Source organism: Euphorbia lathyris, chromosome 2, assembly GCF_963576675.1.
Source record: "Euphorbia lathyris chromosome 2, ddEupLath1.1, whole genome shotgun sequence".
Taxonomy (NCBI): domain Eukaryota; kingdom Viridiplantae; phylum Streptophyta; class Magnoliopsida; order Malpighiales; family Euphorbiaceae; genus Euphorbia; species Euphorbia lathyris.
The window spans coordinates 137,142,773-137,159,454 of record NC_088911.1 but is presented as its reverse complement, the minus strand read 5'-3'; positions in this window follow the sequence as shown (position 1 = coordinate 137,159,454).

Genomic DNA, 16,682 nt, shown 5'->3' with positions numbered 1-16,682 from the left:
TAAACAACTTGTAAACAGCTCAGCAACAAAATATTGAGTTTGAATTTGTTTTATAATGAGCTGAGCAGACGATTACGAACCAAAATAAATCCTCCTAATATTGACAGAGAAGTTTTTCTTTTATAATGGTTGATAAAGACGTTAAACTTTTAACATGAGTCATATTGAGGATTTAATGTTACTAACTAGAGTCATCTATGCTATAAAAATAAGAATTTGTAAAAAGTTGAGAGGGAGTTTAAGAATTAGGAGCATGTGACCAATTAAAATTGTGAGCGGATAAGGATTAAATCGTTTGACTATAGATCTCGTGTAACGACTTGGTTCAATAATACACAGGTATTATTCGATTTGGTCCAAATCCAACACTTTGGGTCTTACAGTTTTAAAATATGTTTGCATGTATTGGATTTATATCCTATTAATAAGCATCAACCACTCTCTATTTTCGATGTGAGATTCAGTTCATTCCTACCCTCATCGATATCTCCTAGGGTTACTCTTTACTCAAGCCTTATACTCCGACGACACTCACTTTAGACCGGATCATTACAGATCCACCAACTTCTGTTTGATTCGTTCCTATTTACTTTCCAAAGGATGAAATGTATAATAACCGGGTGCCTAGGAAAAACTCCTAAATCAATTAAGGATCAAACCACACATCAACAGGCGATTCTGATATTAATTGTAACGACATGTTGTGGAGTAGGTGGTGTCAGGCTAAAAGACTTAAGTAAGGAGCGGCCTAAAGGATAACGATGTGATATGAATGAATTGAATCTCACATCGGAAATAGAGAGAGTAATGAGCATATTAATAAGATGGAAATCTAATATATACATACACATTTTAAAGTTGTAGACCCAAAGTGATGGATTGTTATTAGTTTAGTTTTTTAAAAAACATATATGAAAAAATACAATATTATATAAAAAATTATATAAATCCAACCGGTACAAAATTTATAAAGGAAAAAGAAACAATTCATAAAGAATAATAAATTCCATAAAAATAAAATCTAAAACAAAAAATAAAAACGAATCATACATATCCTCGTCTAATTCTAGTCATTGAATACACGTAACTAATTGATTTCTTTTTTTTCGTTATTCTTTTCCCCGTTTAATGAAATATTAATACTTCCCACAAATCAATAACGCAAAAAAAGCCGTGATTTAAATTTCATTATGAAACTCTTCCCGAACTGAAATGTAAATCTAATAATTTAGGTTTCATTGACTATGAGTTATCTAGATAGCCACTTCTACTTCTGAATTCGAAAATGAATTTCAGAAAGAAATAATGTTGGCAGATGACAAATCAAACGGAAAAGAAATTCGGTGAAAGATGTAAATACCAAAGAATGTGAAAGTGCACGGATAATAATAATAATAATAATAATAATAATAATAATAAGTGGGGGAAAATAATACAGTAAAACCTCTATATAGGAATACATTTGGGACCGAACTATTTGTATAACAATCGGGAGGTTATTACTAAATAGAGTTTGATCATAGAGGTTACAGTAAAACCTTTATATAGGAATACACTTGGGACCAATCTATTATAACAATTGGGAGGTTATTACTAAATAGAGTTTGGTATAATAAAATTTCTCAACACATAAAATTTTAAATTTTTATCATAGGCATACATGGTTTATATATAATGTATAACAATAGACATTAATGGAACAAATTAAATATTTAGAATTTCAATTTGGAGTTTAGGTTTCAATATATAGATAATTGGAAGAGTTTTATGGAAAAAAATGTAAACATTAATGAGAATACTAAATATTTATAATTTCAAGTTGTAGTTTGTGTTTCCAACTCATAGATAATTTCAATAGTTTTTTTAAATATTTTATAATTTAGTTTAAATTCTTAATAAATAAATAAATATATATATATATAATTATATATATATATATATATAATTATAATTATTACTATATAGAGGCATAGTTTCTAAAGGTGAGACTTGAAAAGTGTATAATAATGTTTGAGAGGTTATTCCTATTTATAACTGGCCCAAGTTGGGACCGAGTTTTTTTTATAACAAAATAGAGGCTATTCTTATATAGAGTATTCTTATATAGAGGTTTTACTGTAGATTAAAAGAGGAAGAAAAAGAACGACTTTTTTCACTTTTTAAAAATATTATTTTTTCCAAAAGAAGACAATTTCTTTTGGAAAAATTATTGGGGTTCTCGACTTCCATGTTAAATGGAGGACTTCATACATATTTTAATATATGTCCTATGAAATTTAACTATTTTGTTTTTCTAAATAGGATTACAAAACACGTCCAAAAATGTGGGAGTTCTCACGTGGAAAAGTTACACATGTAGTATAAATATCAATTATATACTGACACATGTTACTTTAGACTGATTCGACTCTGGATACCAAGTCTAAAAGCTAAATCGATACTAAACTCAATATTGAATGATCACTCTTGAAACAAATCTTGACTATCAATATCACAATAACAAAAAATACCGGAGGTCTGGTCTTGCATTAGGGGTATAATTACACAATTTCGAACATTAGAAGTAGACAGTGATGGTGGAGCTAGAAATTTACATTGGGTGAGTAGTAATTTTCAAAAGTCCATCCCGATAGGGATGGCAAAATGTTTTTTGGCCTCTTGTATCTTAAAACTTTGTTGTTTGGTATGTTAAAGGTTAAAAATTAAAAATGCTCAGTCTAAAAGGAGTAGACATATTTAATATTTTATAAGTCCAATATTAATTTTTTAAAAGTTATACAGATTTTATCTTTTTATTTTTAATTATAAGTTTTGTATAATTTGTATAAATTAAAATTTAATTTAAAAAATTAAGTTATTCAAAAAGTAAATAACCAATTTTGAAAAAAAGTTAGTTTGGAAAAGTTAAAAAGATAAAAATAATTAACAATGATAACATAGTTATTTAAAACATAAAATTCAAATAAATAAACGTTTTATAAAAACAATTTTATATATTTAAATTTATGACCTCTTAAATTAAAAAAAAAATCAACTAACTTAATTATTTTAAAATATTCAGATAATACTATAAATACATAAATAAAAATAAAAATTAAAGAGAGATGTTGAGGCGAAACTCTTACTTAGGGATAGAGCCAGTGGTGGGAGCCGAAGCCCTGGGTACTTGGCTAGATCCGTCATTAGAAGTAGAGTAAAACCTCGATAAATGCATATTCTTGGGACCGAAAAATATATTCATTAAACGAGATTATTTATTTATCGATAAATGAATAAATTATTCATTTATCGATAAGTCAATATTTATTATTTTATAGATAATTTTTCATTGTAAAATGCATACATTATATGTGGTAAGAAAAATCAAAAGACATCAATTAAAGTATTACTTGAATCTAGAAACGTTTAATTTTTTTAGTGAAACTTAATGCATTTAAAACTAAGTTCATCTACATAACAAATGAAAAAGGTTTAGTATTTAGCTATAAAAGGTAGAAGATATATTCCAAGTACACATTCTTTTCTCCTCCAATGGCTTCTCATCATTTGAAAGGAGTAAATAATTTATATATTTTGTATGTAATTCAATAATTATTAATTTATATTTTCATTGGGCACTTAAGGATTTAAATATTTTTATTACTTAATGTATTTAGCGAGGTTATTACTTTAGTCCACTGGCCCAAGTCTTGGACCGAAAGAATTTATTATATAGACGAGGTTATTACTTTATCGAACATTCATTTATCGAGGTTTAACTGTAAATTTGTACTTTTCTAATATACTCATTAACTTCATGCCATTCATTTTGTTATTGTTGCTGATATTTTTCTGATACATTCAGTGGTGGAGCCAGAGCTTCATACTATAGAACTAATTTTAACTCTGTGGTTGGGGGTAATTTTCCAAAGTCCAGCTTGTTAGGGTTGGACAAATTCTAACACGTTAAAACTTCGTCATTTATTGTATTTGCTAAAAAAATTAAAAGGATTCAACGTAAAAAGAGTAAACATATTTATTTATTTTTATAAGTTCAACGTTAATTTCTTAAAAATTAAACCATTTTTATGGTTTTTATTTTATTTTTAGTTATAATTTATTTTATAATTTTCATAAATTAAGAAATTAAGTTACTTGGGTTTTAAAAGTATTTTATAGAAAATAAATCGGGTAAAAATGAGTTTAAAACATGAAAATTAACCAAAATAATAGTATCATAGTTATATAATTTTATGGACAATAAATTTCATAAAATAAAAAGAGATTAATGAGATTTGAACTTATTAAAAAATTTAATGATGAGAAACCGGTAATTTCTTTGGTTCTTCGGCGTATTTGGAGCGCAATTCGTGAAGTGGCAAATCAGGGTCGTGGTTTTACTTGGAATTCTTCTGTGGAATTACAAATTCTTAGGGAATTGAAAATTGATAGAAGATTTTCTAAGGGACCTTATATTATTCATGTGGTTTGGCAGCGTCCTCCGGTCGGTTGGACTAAGGTTAATACTGATGCTTCTGTTTTGGATAGTCCGGGTGCTGCGGGTTGTGGTGGTATTTACCGTTTCTCAAATGGTATGTTCCTTGGTGCTTTTGCGTTCCCGTTTGATGTTTCTTTTGCTTTTTTAGCTGAGTTGAAGGCTGTCATTTATGCGATTTATACGGCTTTTGACAAAATTTGGCGTCACCTTTGGTTAGAGAGTGACTTTACTTATGTTGTCAAGTTGTTGCGTAGTAAGTCAACTACTGTTCCTTGGGTGGTTCGTCGGAGTTGGATTGATTGTTTATCAAAATTAGATTTCATGCAATTTGTCATTTCTCACATTTATCGTGAAGAAAATGCGGTTGTTGATTCTCTTTTTGGTCGTATGGTTGATAGTTTGCATTGGTGGAATTTAATTCCTGATTTTTGTTGCCCGAATTTTTTGCATGATCTTGTGGGGCATGGTTCTTATCGCTTTGCTTGACATGGTTTTGTTTTAAACTTTTGTATTTGGTTCTTTGTAACTTTTCTTTTCTTCTTTAATAATATTGGTTCGGGTTTGCTGTGATTTTCAGAGGTGCCAACATAGCTGGGATGTCTGTTTTTTACACTCTCTCGCTAACCGGCCTTCAATAAAAAAAAAAGATTTGAATTTATAAACTCTTACATTAAATCACAAATCTTAAATCAACTCAATATTTAAAGTATTAAAATAACACTAGAAAGAGTGAATATAAACCAATATTAGAGTAGCTAAAAGGACTGAACCGCCAATGCTTAGGAATATAGCTGTGGTCAGTGACGAATATAGGATTGGTCGGCTCAGGAGGCCAATTTTACACGTGCATGTAAAAAAAATTGCTAAATCGAACTCGCTTAAATTTTTTATGCGTATATATCAATATTATCATCTGAATGGTCCAAAACCAATTTTTACGTACCACTGTAAAACTTCTAAAAACTATGCTTTATTTCGACCACAAAAGTAAAATTAAGTCATTTTGAACAAACTTAGAAGAAATTATCGCCTATAATATATTAATAAAGTTGGAATTTGTAATTAAATACAAATTCAGTGAGTCAATTAACCAAACCGAATTTTAATTTGTCAAAAATATGGTAAAAATCACTCATAATAGGGATAGTTTCAACGATTGGAAGACGTGAAACCATCTATAATAGGATGGTTCCGATGGTCGGGAAGTCTGACCCGTTTAGACCCTTACCTCCGCCCCTAATCGTGATCGGGGGCTGGAGCTCCGCCACTGGGTACACTCAAACTCACTAATTATTTAATCAGCATGAAAAGAAATTAAAGTGGTAAGCTGATGTGGATAAGGCATATATTACACATCAATCATATTAATTTGTAGTTTTAGTCTTGGAGTTCATAATTGTTTTTTGAATTGTCATGCAACTTCTGGACAGCTGCAAGAATCCCCATTGGATTGTTTTGAATTTTAATTAATAAAATTAAATATCCTTTTCTTTGTACTTTCTTTTTATTATTTTACTTTCAATAATAGATATGATGTGTATGCTTGATTAGTATTAAGAACAACTATTTATTATAAAAACCAGGGATAAGATGTAAAAATAACCTTAATATTTACAGTTATAAGCAATTTTATTTTTAATGTTTAAAATAGTGCAATTTTACTTCTAATATTGGCAGCCAAGAGCAGTTTTATCCTTAACGTTGTTAAGTTGGCTTAATTTGAGAAATAATTCATCAAACTGTTTTCTCGGCTATGAATCTTGTCATCTAAACTTCACATATGAGTTATTTTATCACGCATTGGTAAGGGATCATAAACATATGATTAGACGTGAAAAAATAATAAAAAATTAAAAATATACTATCTATCATATGAGTTGGACAAAAACAATTCAAAATATTTTGCCGAATTTATAAATATTAATCTCCAATTCTATTATTAAATCACGGAAAATATGATTTTTTTTTTTTTTAAAATGAACTTATATGCAATTGGTACATAAAAAAAGAAACAAAATATCTATGTGTTATAATAATATCTAAAATTGACCCAACTTGTCAACGTTCGGGATAAAATTGCTTTAGACTGCCAATGTTAAGGGTAAAATTGCACCATTTTAGACGTTAGGGGTAAAATTGCTCATGGTTGTAAACGTTAGGGGCATTTTTGCACCTTGTCCCTTAAAACTAAGTAATATTTAACAGTAAGAATTAATAGTTATATAAAAAAAATGTCAATGATGGTTGGTAGTGGTATGGGATTGAATCTCTATTTGTTAGGTTTGAGGTTCCATTTCTTACTCCGTCAAAATTTAACTCTTATTGATAGATATCTATAAATAACAACAATATATTCAAATTGTTTCTCAAGCTTGATCAATTAACTAGTAACGCATATTAAGTTTGTGAAAAGATATTTAAGATTCAATTTTCACTAAATATATCTATAAAAAGAGTCGAAAAGTTTTCGTGAAAAACTTAAAAAAGTCGATGTTTTCCTTAAAAAAAAAAAGCTAACACAAAGACAGTTAAACTATACAGTTACACCTCATTTTCACCTTCATTCACATCATTTTCACCTCCTTTCACAACATTTCAAATTACCAGAAACCAATTGGAACGGGAAATCATATTACACATTTTCACTCGTTAACCAGATTACATGTCAACAATCCATCAGAATTCAATATCCACCAATCACAGTTCGGGACACAAATACTCCTTGTAGTTAAATGCCAATTATTAGCTCATTAGTATTGCATATGCATGCGTCTTCTTCTAGAAGCGGAAGATTTCTCTCTCTTAGTTGTTGGTTAGTTAGGCGTTATTTTTGTTTTCTACAAATGCATTCTTTCCTTCATTTTGTAATCAATGAGTGTGAGAGGTTTCCTTGTTCAAATTCAAATTCAAATCTTATGATGGTATTAGAGTAGAGAAAACACTTATGCTAAAAAAAAATTAGTTATGAAGATCGATAAGTAGTTGAGGAAATGGCAAATCATTTTCAACCTCTCACGACAGAGGATACACCTAGAAGTGCTTACTTACTTCCAACAAACAAGACCCATGTTCTCTTGCTGGTTTCGCACATCCTCACTAGACTTAATTACCGTTGGTGGTTAAGACCAGTGAATGTGGCATTGATCTCCAAGAACAAGTTCTCTTCTATCGATGGTATTGTTACAGCCCTGCCAATGATGATCCATTATATCCAACTTGGTAAAGGTGTAATACAATGGTGATCTCGTGGTTGCTTCATGCTATTTCACAACCAATCGAACATAATATTATTTGGATTGACAAAGCAAGTGACATATAGACAAATCTACATGGTTGTTTCACTGAGAATTTCAGAGTTCAACAAAGATTTAAAGATAGATGAGATGGTTAAGGATGTATGATTCTATTTGAGAGGTCCTATGTTCAACTCCTAGGGCTTGATTGGATGAAGGGTAGGGAAGGGTTAATAAAGGAAGGGTAGAGAAGGGTAGGGAAAGGTAAGGAAAGGGAAGGGGAAGGAAGGGTAATTTCTAACCCTTCCAAACCCATCAAATTGGAGGGTTCAAAATTGGATGCAATTTGTTAAAAAGAAACCCTTCAAAACCCCTCCAAACCCTTACCCTCCTAATTTTTTTTGTGTTCCAAACATGAGTTTGTAGAAACCCTTACTAACCCTTCCTCCTCCCAAACAAGGGTTTCTATCACCCCTTACTAACCCTTCCCTTACTAACCCATCTAAACCCTCCATCCAATCAAGCCCCTAATAACCTTATTTTCTTTTATAAAGTTTTTATTGTTATGAATAAATTAATGGATGTCCATAAATATAACCATTGTAACTCCTCATTCCTTAATGTTGTAACTCTTCATTCATTAAGGTTGTAACTCTATATTTCTTAATGTTTGTAACTGCATAATTTATGTTCTTATGTAACATATATATTCATAAGCCTATAAATATAGGTTTCTTTGATGTAATACAATACAAGTAAAAGGGAAAGTGAAATACAAGCTTACACTCTCTCCATTGTTCTTATTCTATTGCATGTTATCTTCCTTTTTTTATAATACGTTATCAGCGCGAAACCCTAGCCGCTTGAGCAAGCTTCTGCAATTCAGGTAGAAAAATTCTCAACGATATCTTTCATCACCGAGGTTAGTAAATAAAAACCTATCTTGATTATCCTATGTTATCTTAATTATGAAACTGCGAAATCGTTGAATAATTAGGGTTTATGAAAATTTTCGATCTTGATATATGGTTTTGATATATATTCTGTTAAACCTTTATCACCGAATTCATGATAATAAAGATATATGTGTATATGTTTGTATCATAATATAAAACATGGAATTGAAATAGCTGATTCTATTTTTGAAATTGATTGTTCATCTGTTGATGGCAAAATATTATAGTTCTTTACTTAAGTTTTAGCCATCATCAATGTATGAATAAAATCTATTGTGAAACCCAAAACATAGTTTGAATATATTTGAACCTATTTTGGCTCTACTGGATAAATCGGTTGATATTAAGTATGATGTATGTTGCTATAGATATTAAGTGTGATATTAGTTGGAATATGTGAATCTAATTTACAGCATTATCAAATTATATCAGAATGGTTAAGTGATATTAGGTTGTTCTGAATCTAGTATAAAATATAAACTTGACATGATTATGTTTATTGGCAAAGTCCTAATTGGTAATTTTTTTTTCTATAGTGCTATGCCAAATCTCACAAAACTTGAATTTGACGCCCTTGATATTACTAGAGGCAACTATTTGTCTTGGGTGTTAGATGCTGAAATTCACTTAGATGCAAAAGAACTTGGTGATTCAATCAAAGAAGGCAATGTAGCAACAAGTCAAAATAAGGCAAAGGCCATGATATTTCTTCGCCATCACCTCCATACGGATCTTAAAATTGAGTATCTGACTGTGAAAGACCTACAAGTCCTTTGGAACAATCTAAAGGATAGGTATAACCACCAAAAAAATGTGATATTACCTAAAGCTCATCGTGAATGGTCTAATTTAAGACTACAAGACTTTAAGTCAGTAAGTGAATATAACTCAGCCATGTTCAGAATTACTTCACAATTGCTATTATGTGGAGATAAAATCACTGATGCAGAAATGTTAGAGAGAACATATTCTACCTTTCATGCGAATAATGTTGTCCTGCAGACACAATATTATGAAAAGGGATTTAAGAAATATTCTGAACTTATATCTTGTCTCCTTGTGGCTGAGCAAAATAACGAGCTATTGATGAAAAATCATGCATTACGTCTAACTGGTTCTGCTCCATTCCCTGAAGCGAATGTGACATCCTATAATGTGGTCGAGGATGTGGTCGTGGACGTGGTCGTGGATATGGTCGAGGATGAGGCCGAGGTGGTTATTTCAAGAACTCACAATCCCACCTGAAGTGGGCTAATAAAATGGCCACAAACAAGGCAAAGATAACAATGAGGGAGTGACCAATACATGTTATCACTGTGGAGGACAAGGTCATTGGTTTCGCATATGTCGTACACCAAAGCATCTTGTTGATCTTTATCAACAAACATTGAAGCAAAACAACAAGAAAGAAACAAATCTTGTGTATGAAGATGGCGAAGATGACTTTGATTATAGCAATACAACCCTGAAGGTTGATGATTTCATTCCCCCAAGGATATAAATTAGACATAGCAGTAGTAGATCATTTATTTTGGATGTTTAAGGGTTACACTAGGATCTCGTTATTCTTATGACTTTATGGATTTGTGTTAAACTATGAGTTTATGATTTTATGGATTTTGCTATTATAAATGCATGAGATATAATTGAACTTGACTTATTCAAATTAATTGTCTGTATATGACTGTTATTTTATTTATTTGAAGAACATGGATAGTGAAGATTTATGTCTAGTAGACAGTGCAACTACTCATACCATACTGAGAAGCAGGAAATATTTCTCTCATTTGACAATGAAAGAAACTTGTGTTAATACTATATCGGGCAGTATAAAGATTATTGAAGGCTCCAGAAGAGCTAATATATTATTGCCTATGGGAATGAAAAATTTGACATTATGGATGCGTTGTACTCTTCCAAGTCTCAAAGAAATTTATTGAGTTTTAAAGATATTCGTCAGAATGGATATCATATTGAGAGAATAAGTGAAGGAAATGTAGAATACCTTCAAATCACAAGTATGACTCAAGGCACTAAACATATCATTGGGAAATTACCTGCATTCTCCACCGGATTGTACTGTACTAAAATTAGTACAATTGAATCATATGTTATAGTAAACCAGAAGTTTACTGATAATGTTACTGTTTGGCATGACCGGTTAGGCCATCCGGGTTCAATAATGATGCGAAAAATAATCAAAAATTCATATGGACATTCATTGAAGAACCAGCAGATTCTTCCTAATGATTTTACATGTGCTGCTTGCTCACAAGGAAAATTAATAATTAGGCCTTCACCAGCCAAAGTTATACATGAATCTATCAATTTTCTAGAACGCATACAAGGAGATATTTGTGGGCCAATTCACCCACCGTGTGGATCATTTAGATATTTTATGGTTTTAATCGATGCATCGACTAGATGGTCACACGTCTCCCTATTATCAACTCGCAACCTGGCGTTTGCGAGATTACTTGCTCAATTGATTAGATTAAGAGCACATTTTCCAGATTTTCCTTTGAAGGCGATTCGCCTTGATAATGCTGGTGAATTTACTTCACAAGATTTTAATGATTATTGCATGTCCATTGGGATAAGTGTTGAACATCCTGTAGCTCATGTTCATACACAAAATGGCCTAGTTGAATCATTAATTAAACGTTTACAATTGATTGCTAGACCGTTACTTATGAAGTCCAAACTCCCAATATCAGCCTGGGGACATGCTATATTACATGCAACAGCATTAATTCGCATCAGGCCAACAAGTAATCAACAATTCTCCCCATCACAATTGGTTCTTGGTCAAGAACCAAATATTTCTCATTTGAAAGTTTTTGGATGTGCGGTAGATGTTCCAATTGCTCCACCACAACGCACTAAGATAGGTCCTCAAAGGAGGATGGGAATATATGTTGGATTTGAATCCCCATCAATTATTAAGTATCTTGAGCCAGCTACTGGAAATTTATTTAAGGCTCGATATGCTGACTGTCATTTTAATGAGTCAATTTTCCCAACATTAGGGGGAGAAAAGAAACAGCTGGAAAAGGAAATTAGTTGGAATGAATTATCTCTGTCTCATTTTGATCCTCGTACTAAAGAATGCGAAATAGAAGTTCAAAAGATAATTCATTTACAAAACTTAGCAAATCAATTGCCAAACGCATTTTCTGACCCAAAGAGAGTGACCAAGTCACATATTCCAGCTGTAAATGCTCCAAATATAATTGATGTCCCTGAATGACAACATCAGACTACTAATGAGTCTCGCAGACGCATGAAGCATGGTAGACCAATCGGTTCCAAAGATAAGAATCCTCGGAAAATAAAAGGAGCAGAATTTGGCAATGGCTTTTCCGAGGAACCAAATAGAAATGAAGGATCTCCTGAAGAGGCCATACACATGACAAAGAATGAAATTCAGGTACCTGAGAATGAAGAGATCTCAATCAATAATGTCATGTCTGGAATAAAATGGAACCGAAATAAAATCGACGTCGATGAAATTTTTGCATGCAATGTAGCAGTTGATGTTATGGATATAGATGAGGATCATGAACCAAAATCCATTGAAGAGTGTACACAAAGTAATAATTGGCCAAAATGGAAAGAAGCAATTGAGACAGAATTGAAATCTCTTACAAAGAGAGAAGTATTTGGACCAGTAGTCCGTACACCTAAGGGTGTAAAACCAGTGGGACATAAATGGGTTTTTGTGAGAAAAAGGAATGAAATTGGTGAAATTGTGAGATATAAAGCACGTTTAGTTGCACAAGGATTCTCACAAAGACCTAGAATTGATTATGAAGAACCCTATTCTCCTATGGTGGATGCAACTACTATTCGGTTTCTCATAAGTCTGGCAATAAGAGAAGGACTTGATTTACATTTGATGGATGTAGTCACAGCCTAATTATATGGGCCACTGGATAATGACATTTATATGAAAGTCCCAGAAGGATTTAAATTTCCAGAAGAAACAAAATCTAGTTCTCAAGAACATTACTGCATAAAGTTAAATAAATCTCTTTATGGACTGAAATAATATGCGCGCGTGTGATATAATCCTATTTGTGAATATTATTGGAACTCCTGAAGAGATTCCAAAAGTAGTGGATTATTTGAAAAAGGAATTTAAGATGAAAGATCTTGGAAAGCCAAAATTTTGTCTTGACTTACAAATTGATCATAGTTAATTATGTATATAGTTCTTTGTTTGCTTGTTTACATGTTCATTCTTATCTGATTGCTAAACTTGTAATTGTCATGTTTGGTTGGTTGATGTGTCAAGCTTGTGGTAATAAATGACTAAGTGCTATTAGTATTTATTGTTATTAATGATAATTGAGATTGAAATGTGATTGATGGTTGGTATGTAATTATTTGGTTATTAATTCTATTTAAGTGAATTAATTATTTATAATGGTTGTTCGATCACTTGGTGAAAATAAAGATCTTTTTCGACCTCGAACAGATAGGGAAGAGATTCTTGGTCCTGAAGTACCATATCTTAGTGCAATAGGTGCACTAATGTATCTTACTAACAATACGATGCCAGATATTGCTTTTTCTGTCAATTTATTATCCAGATATAGCTTTGCATCTACACGAAGGCATTGGAATGGAATTAAGCATATATTATGTTATCTTCAAGGAACTATTGATTCAGGATATTTATTCACATATGGAAGTACAACTATATCTTGGCGCTCTACGAAGCAAACTATTACAGTTACTTCCTCAAATCATGCTGAGTTAATTGCTATTCGTGAAGCAAGCCGAGAATGTGTTTGGCTAAAAGATCGTTAACCAAAGCATATACGAGAATCATGTGGTAGATCATCAGATGAAGGATCACCGACTACAGTATATGAAGATAATGCAGCTTACATTGCCCAACTGAAGGAAGGCTACATTAAAGGAGACAGAATAAAACATATTTCACCAAAAAATTTCTTTACCCATGATCTTCAAAAGAATGGTGAAATCAGTATTCAGCAAATTCGATCAAGTGACAATCTGGCAGATTTGTTCACAAAGGCATACCTTCTACAACTTTTAATAAGTTGGTTTACGGTATTGGAATGCACTGTCTCAGAGATCTTCAGTAATACTGTGAATAGGGGGAGTAATCACTGTACTCTTTTTCCCTTAACCAATGATTTTGTCCCACTGGGTTTTACTTGGTAAGGTTTTTAATAAGGCAGTGCCCTATTCGCATGGATGGACATCCAAGCGGAGTGTTATGAATAAATTAATGGATGTCCATAAGTATAACCATTGTAACTCCTCATTCCTTAATGTTGTAACTCTTCATTCATTAAGGTTGTAACTTTGTATTCCTTAATGTTTGTAACTACATAATTTATATTCTTATGTAACCTATATATTCATAAGCCTGTAAATATAGGTTTCTTTGATGTAATAAAATACAAGTAAAAGGACAAGTGAAATACAAGCTTACACTCTCTCCATTGTTCTTATTCTATTGCATGTTATCTTTCTTGTTTTATAATATTTATTTATTTTAATTTTATTTTTCAATAATTATAAAAATATTTTACCATTATTAATTAATTTAAATGGAATTTTTATTTTTATAACACTTTTCAATTCATTTTTATTATATCGTTACCATTAAAAAAAAGTAAACAAATTTAATTTTCTATTAGATGAATGCTAGTTTCTAAAAAAAATGATAATATTTTTACAGTTTTAACGCGTTGGAGACTAAAATTTTTTGCTAATTTTCTTTTATAAAGTTTTTATTTATTTTAACTTTATTTTTCAATAATTATAAAAACATTTTACCATTATTAATTAATTTAAATGGACTCTTATTTTTATAACACTTTTCAATTCATTTTTATTATGTCGTTACCATTAAAAAAAAGTGATTCGGAATATCAACCTTGGGCCCAGCTGGCCCATAAGCCCAACAGGGCCCGGGAAGAAAAGGGCAAGAGGCCTCAAAGGCCCAAGGGGACTTGCTATAAAAAAGAAGGAGACCACCAAGATAAGGGATCGGGTAACATATTTCCTAACTCCTTTCCAACAAATATATAACTCTCTTGAGCAACTAACTGTCTTGATCGTCGGAGTGTACCCAGGGACCGCTCCCCGCACAGAGACGACCCTCGGAGAACACGAGCACCTTTCCTGAAGAGACCTCGGATCACTGTTCCGCGTATCCCAATTATTGGTGCGGTGAGCGTGGAATACAAGTGACTTCGGAGCCTCCAGCAAGATGCAAACGCCAACTGAGTCCACTCCAACACAAGCGCCGGAAGTGGGAGCAACTAGCTCCATGACAAACATCGAGCGTTCCGGACCGACCATTCCAATTTCCCCTAGAAACCTGGGACCACTGATGGAAGAGGTGAGCCTGAAAGAAGAAGAGACTTACAATACCGCGCAGCTCCTCAGTGCGATACAAGGTTTTCAGACCACTCAAGCTATTCACACGGCGGCTCAGATGAAGATCATAAACCAACAGAGAAGCTTGCAAGAGGAAAACGCCAAAATCTGGCAGTATCTCAAAGAAGCAGTGGAGATATAAAGAGAAGGCGCGCCTCTGGGGGAGTCCTTGGGACCCGGGGTACCCGCAAGGAGAGGAGTCGGTGCCGCCACGGCCGGAGAAGGCGGTGCGCGACGCGAGGAGACGGCAGCAGCGAAGACATGTTAGAACTGAAGATCCAGCGCTTTCTAGACAAGAGAGCCCTCGGAGGCGTCATGGGAGGGAGCATCACATCCAGTAAGACACCGCTGGTGCAAAGGATCATCGAGACAAGGTTCCCACGAGACTGGAAGGCTCCTCGCCTATCATAATATTCGGGAACCGAAGACCCAAACGACCACGTGGCATCTTTCATGAGCACCATCAACTTATATTCGAAAGACGAGGACATCATGTGCAAAGTATTTCCCACCACTCTCTCATCCAGTGCCCAAGAGTGGTATCGAGGACTAGCTCCTGAGTCAATTGACTCATTCGATCTCCTAAAAGACCTTTTCCTTTCCCGTTTCGCCGCGGCGACAAAAGTAAGGAAGATTAGTTCGGACCTCAACGGGCTCAAACAGCGAACAACCGAGCCGCTGCGCAACTTTCTTTCCAAGTTCCACCATATGGCCTCTCAAGTCAAAGGCCTCAACCTCGAAGTGGCTCATGATGCCCTAGCAAAAGGGACCTCGTGTGAGCCCCTAAAGCAGAAGTGCTTCAGAAAGATGCCGTGATCCTTCGAAGAGCTAATGACCATGGCACAGACCTTTGTCCGGTATGACGACTGCGACCGGCCGGCAGGGTACGAGGAATCGGAAAGAGACAAGGCCAGAGGAGATTCACACAAGCAGGAAAAGAGCAAACCAACCGCAGAGGCACGAGACGAGGGCCGGGCACGCAAGGAGGCCCCGATGCCTTTTCCTGCTCGGGTTGAGCGAGCAAACCTTGAGCGCAGGAGGGACAGAACCCGCGGAAAGGAGGTGCATTATGCTGCTCAGAGCCAACCTCGCCGATTCATGCACCTCACTCCACCGACAGATAAAGGGAAAACCCGTGTCGAGAAGTAGTACTGCAAGTATCACAAATCCTCCGGGCACTCCACGGAGAACTGCTACCAGCTGCAGAAAGAAATTGAGCGGATCACGGAGCAAGGCGCGCCACCAAAGGCAGTTAGACAGAGGGAGCAAAGCCCGAAGCAACGGGACACCGGTCGAACAGACGAACCAAAGCGACCAAGGTACCACGGGGAAATCCATGTCATAAGGGAGGGAGCACCGGCACTCTGCCCGCCTCCGGAGAGCTCCCGAAAAAGAAAAGCAATTGATCAGACCCTGACATTGCAGCCACCACTCCGGACCAACCATTCGGAGGCCCTCGTTGTCACCATCAACATCGCCGGCTTTAAAACGAATCGAGTGCTGGTGGACACAGGAAGCTCGGTGAACTTGCTCACCTGGAGAGCGCTCCGTGCAATGAAAAACACTCACACGGCCCTCCGAGCCGGAACTTTT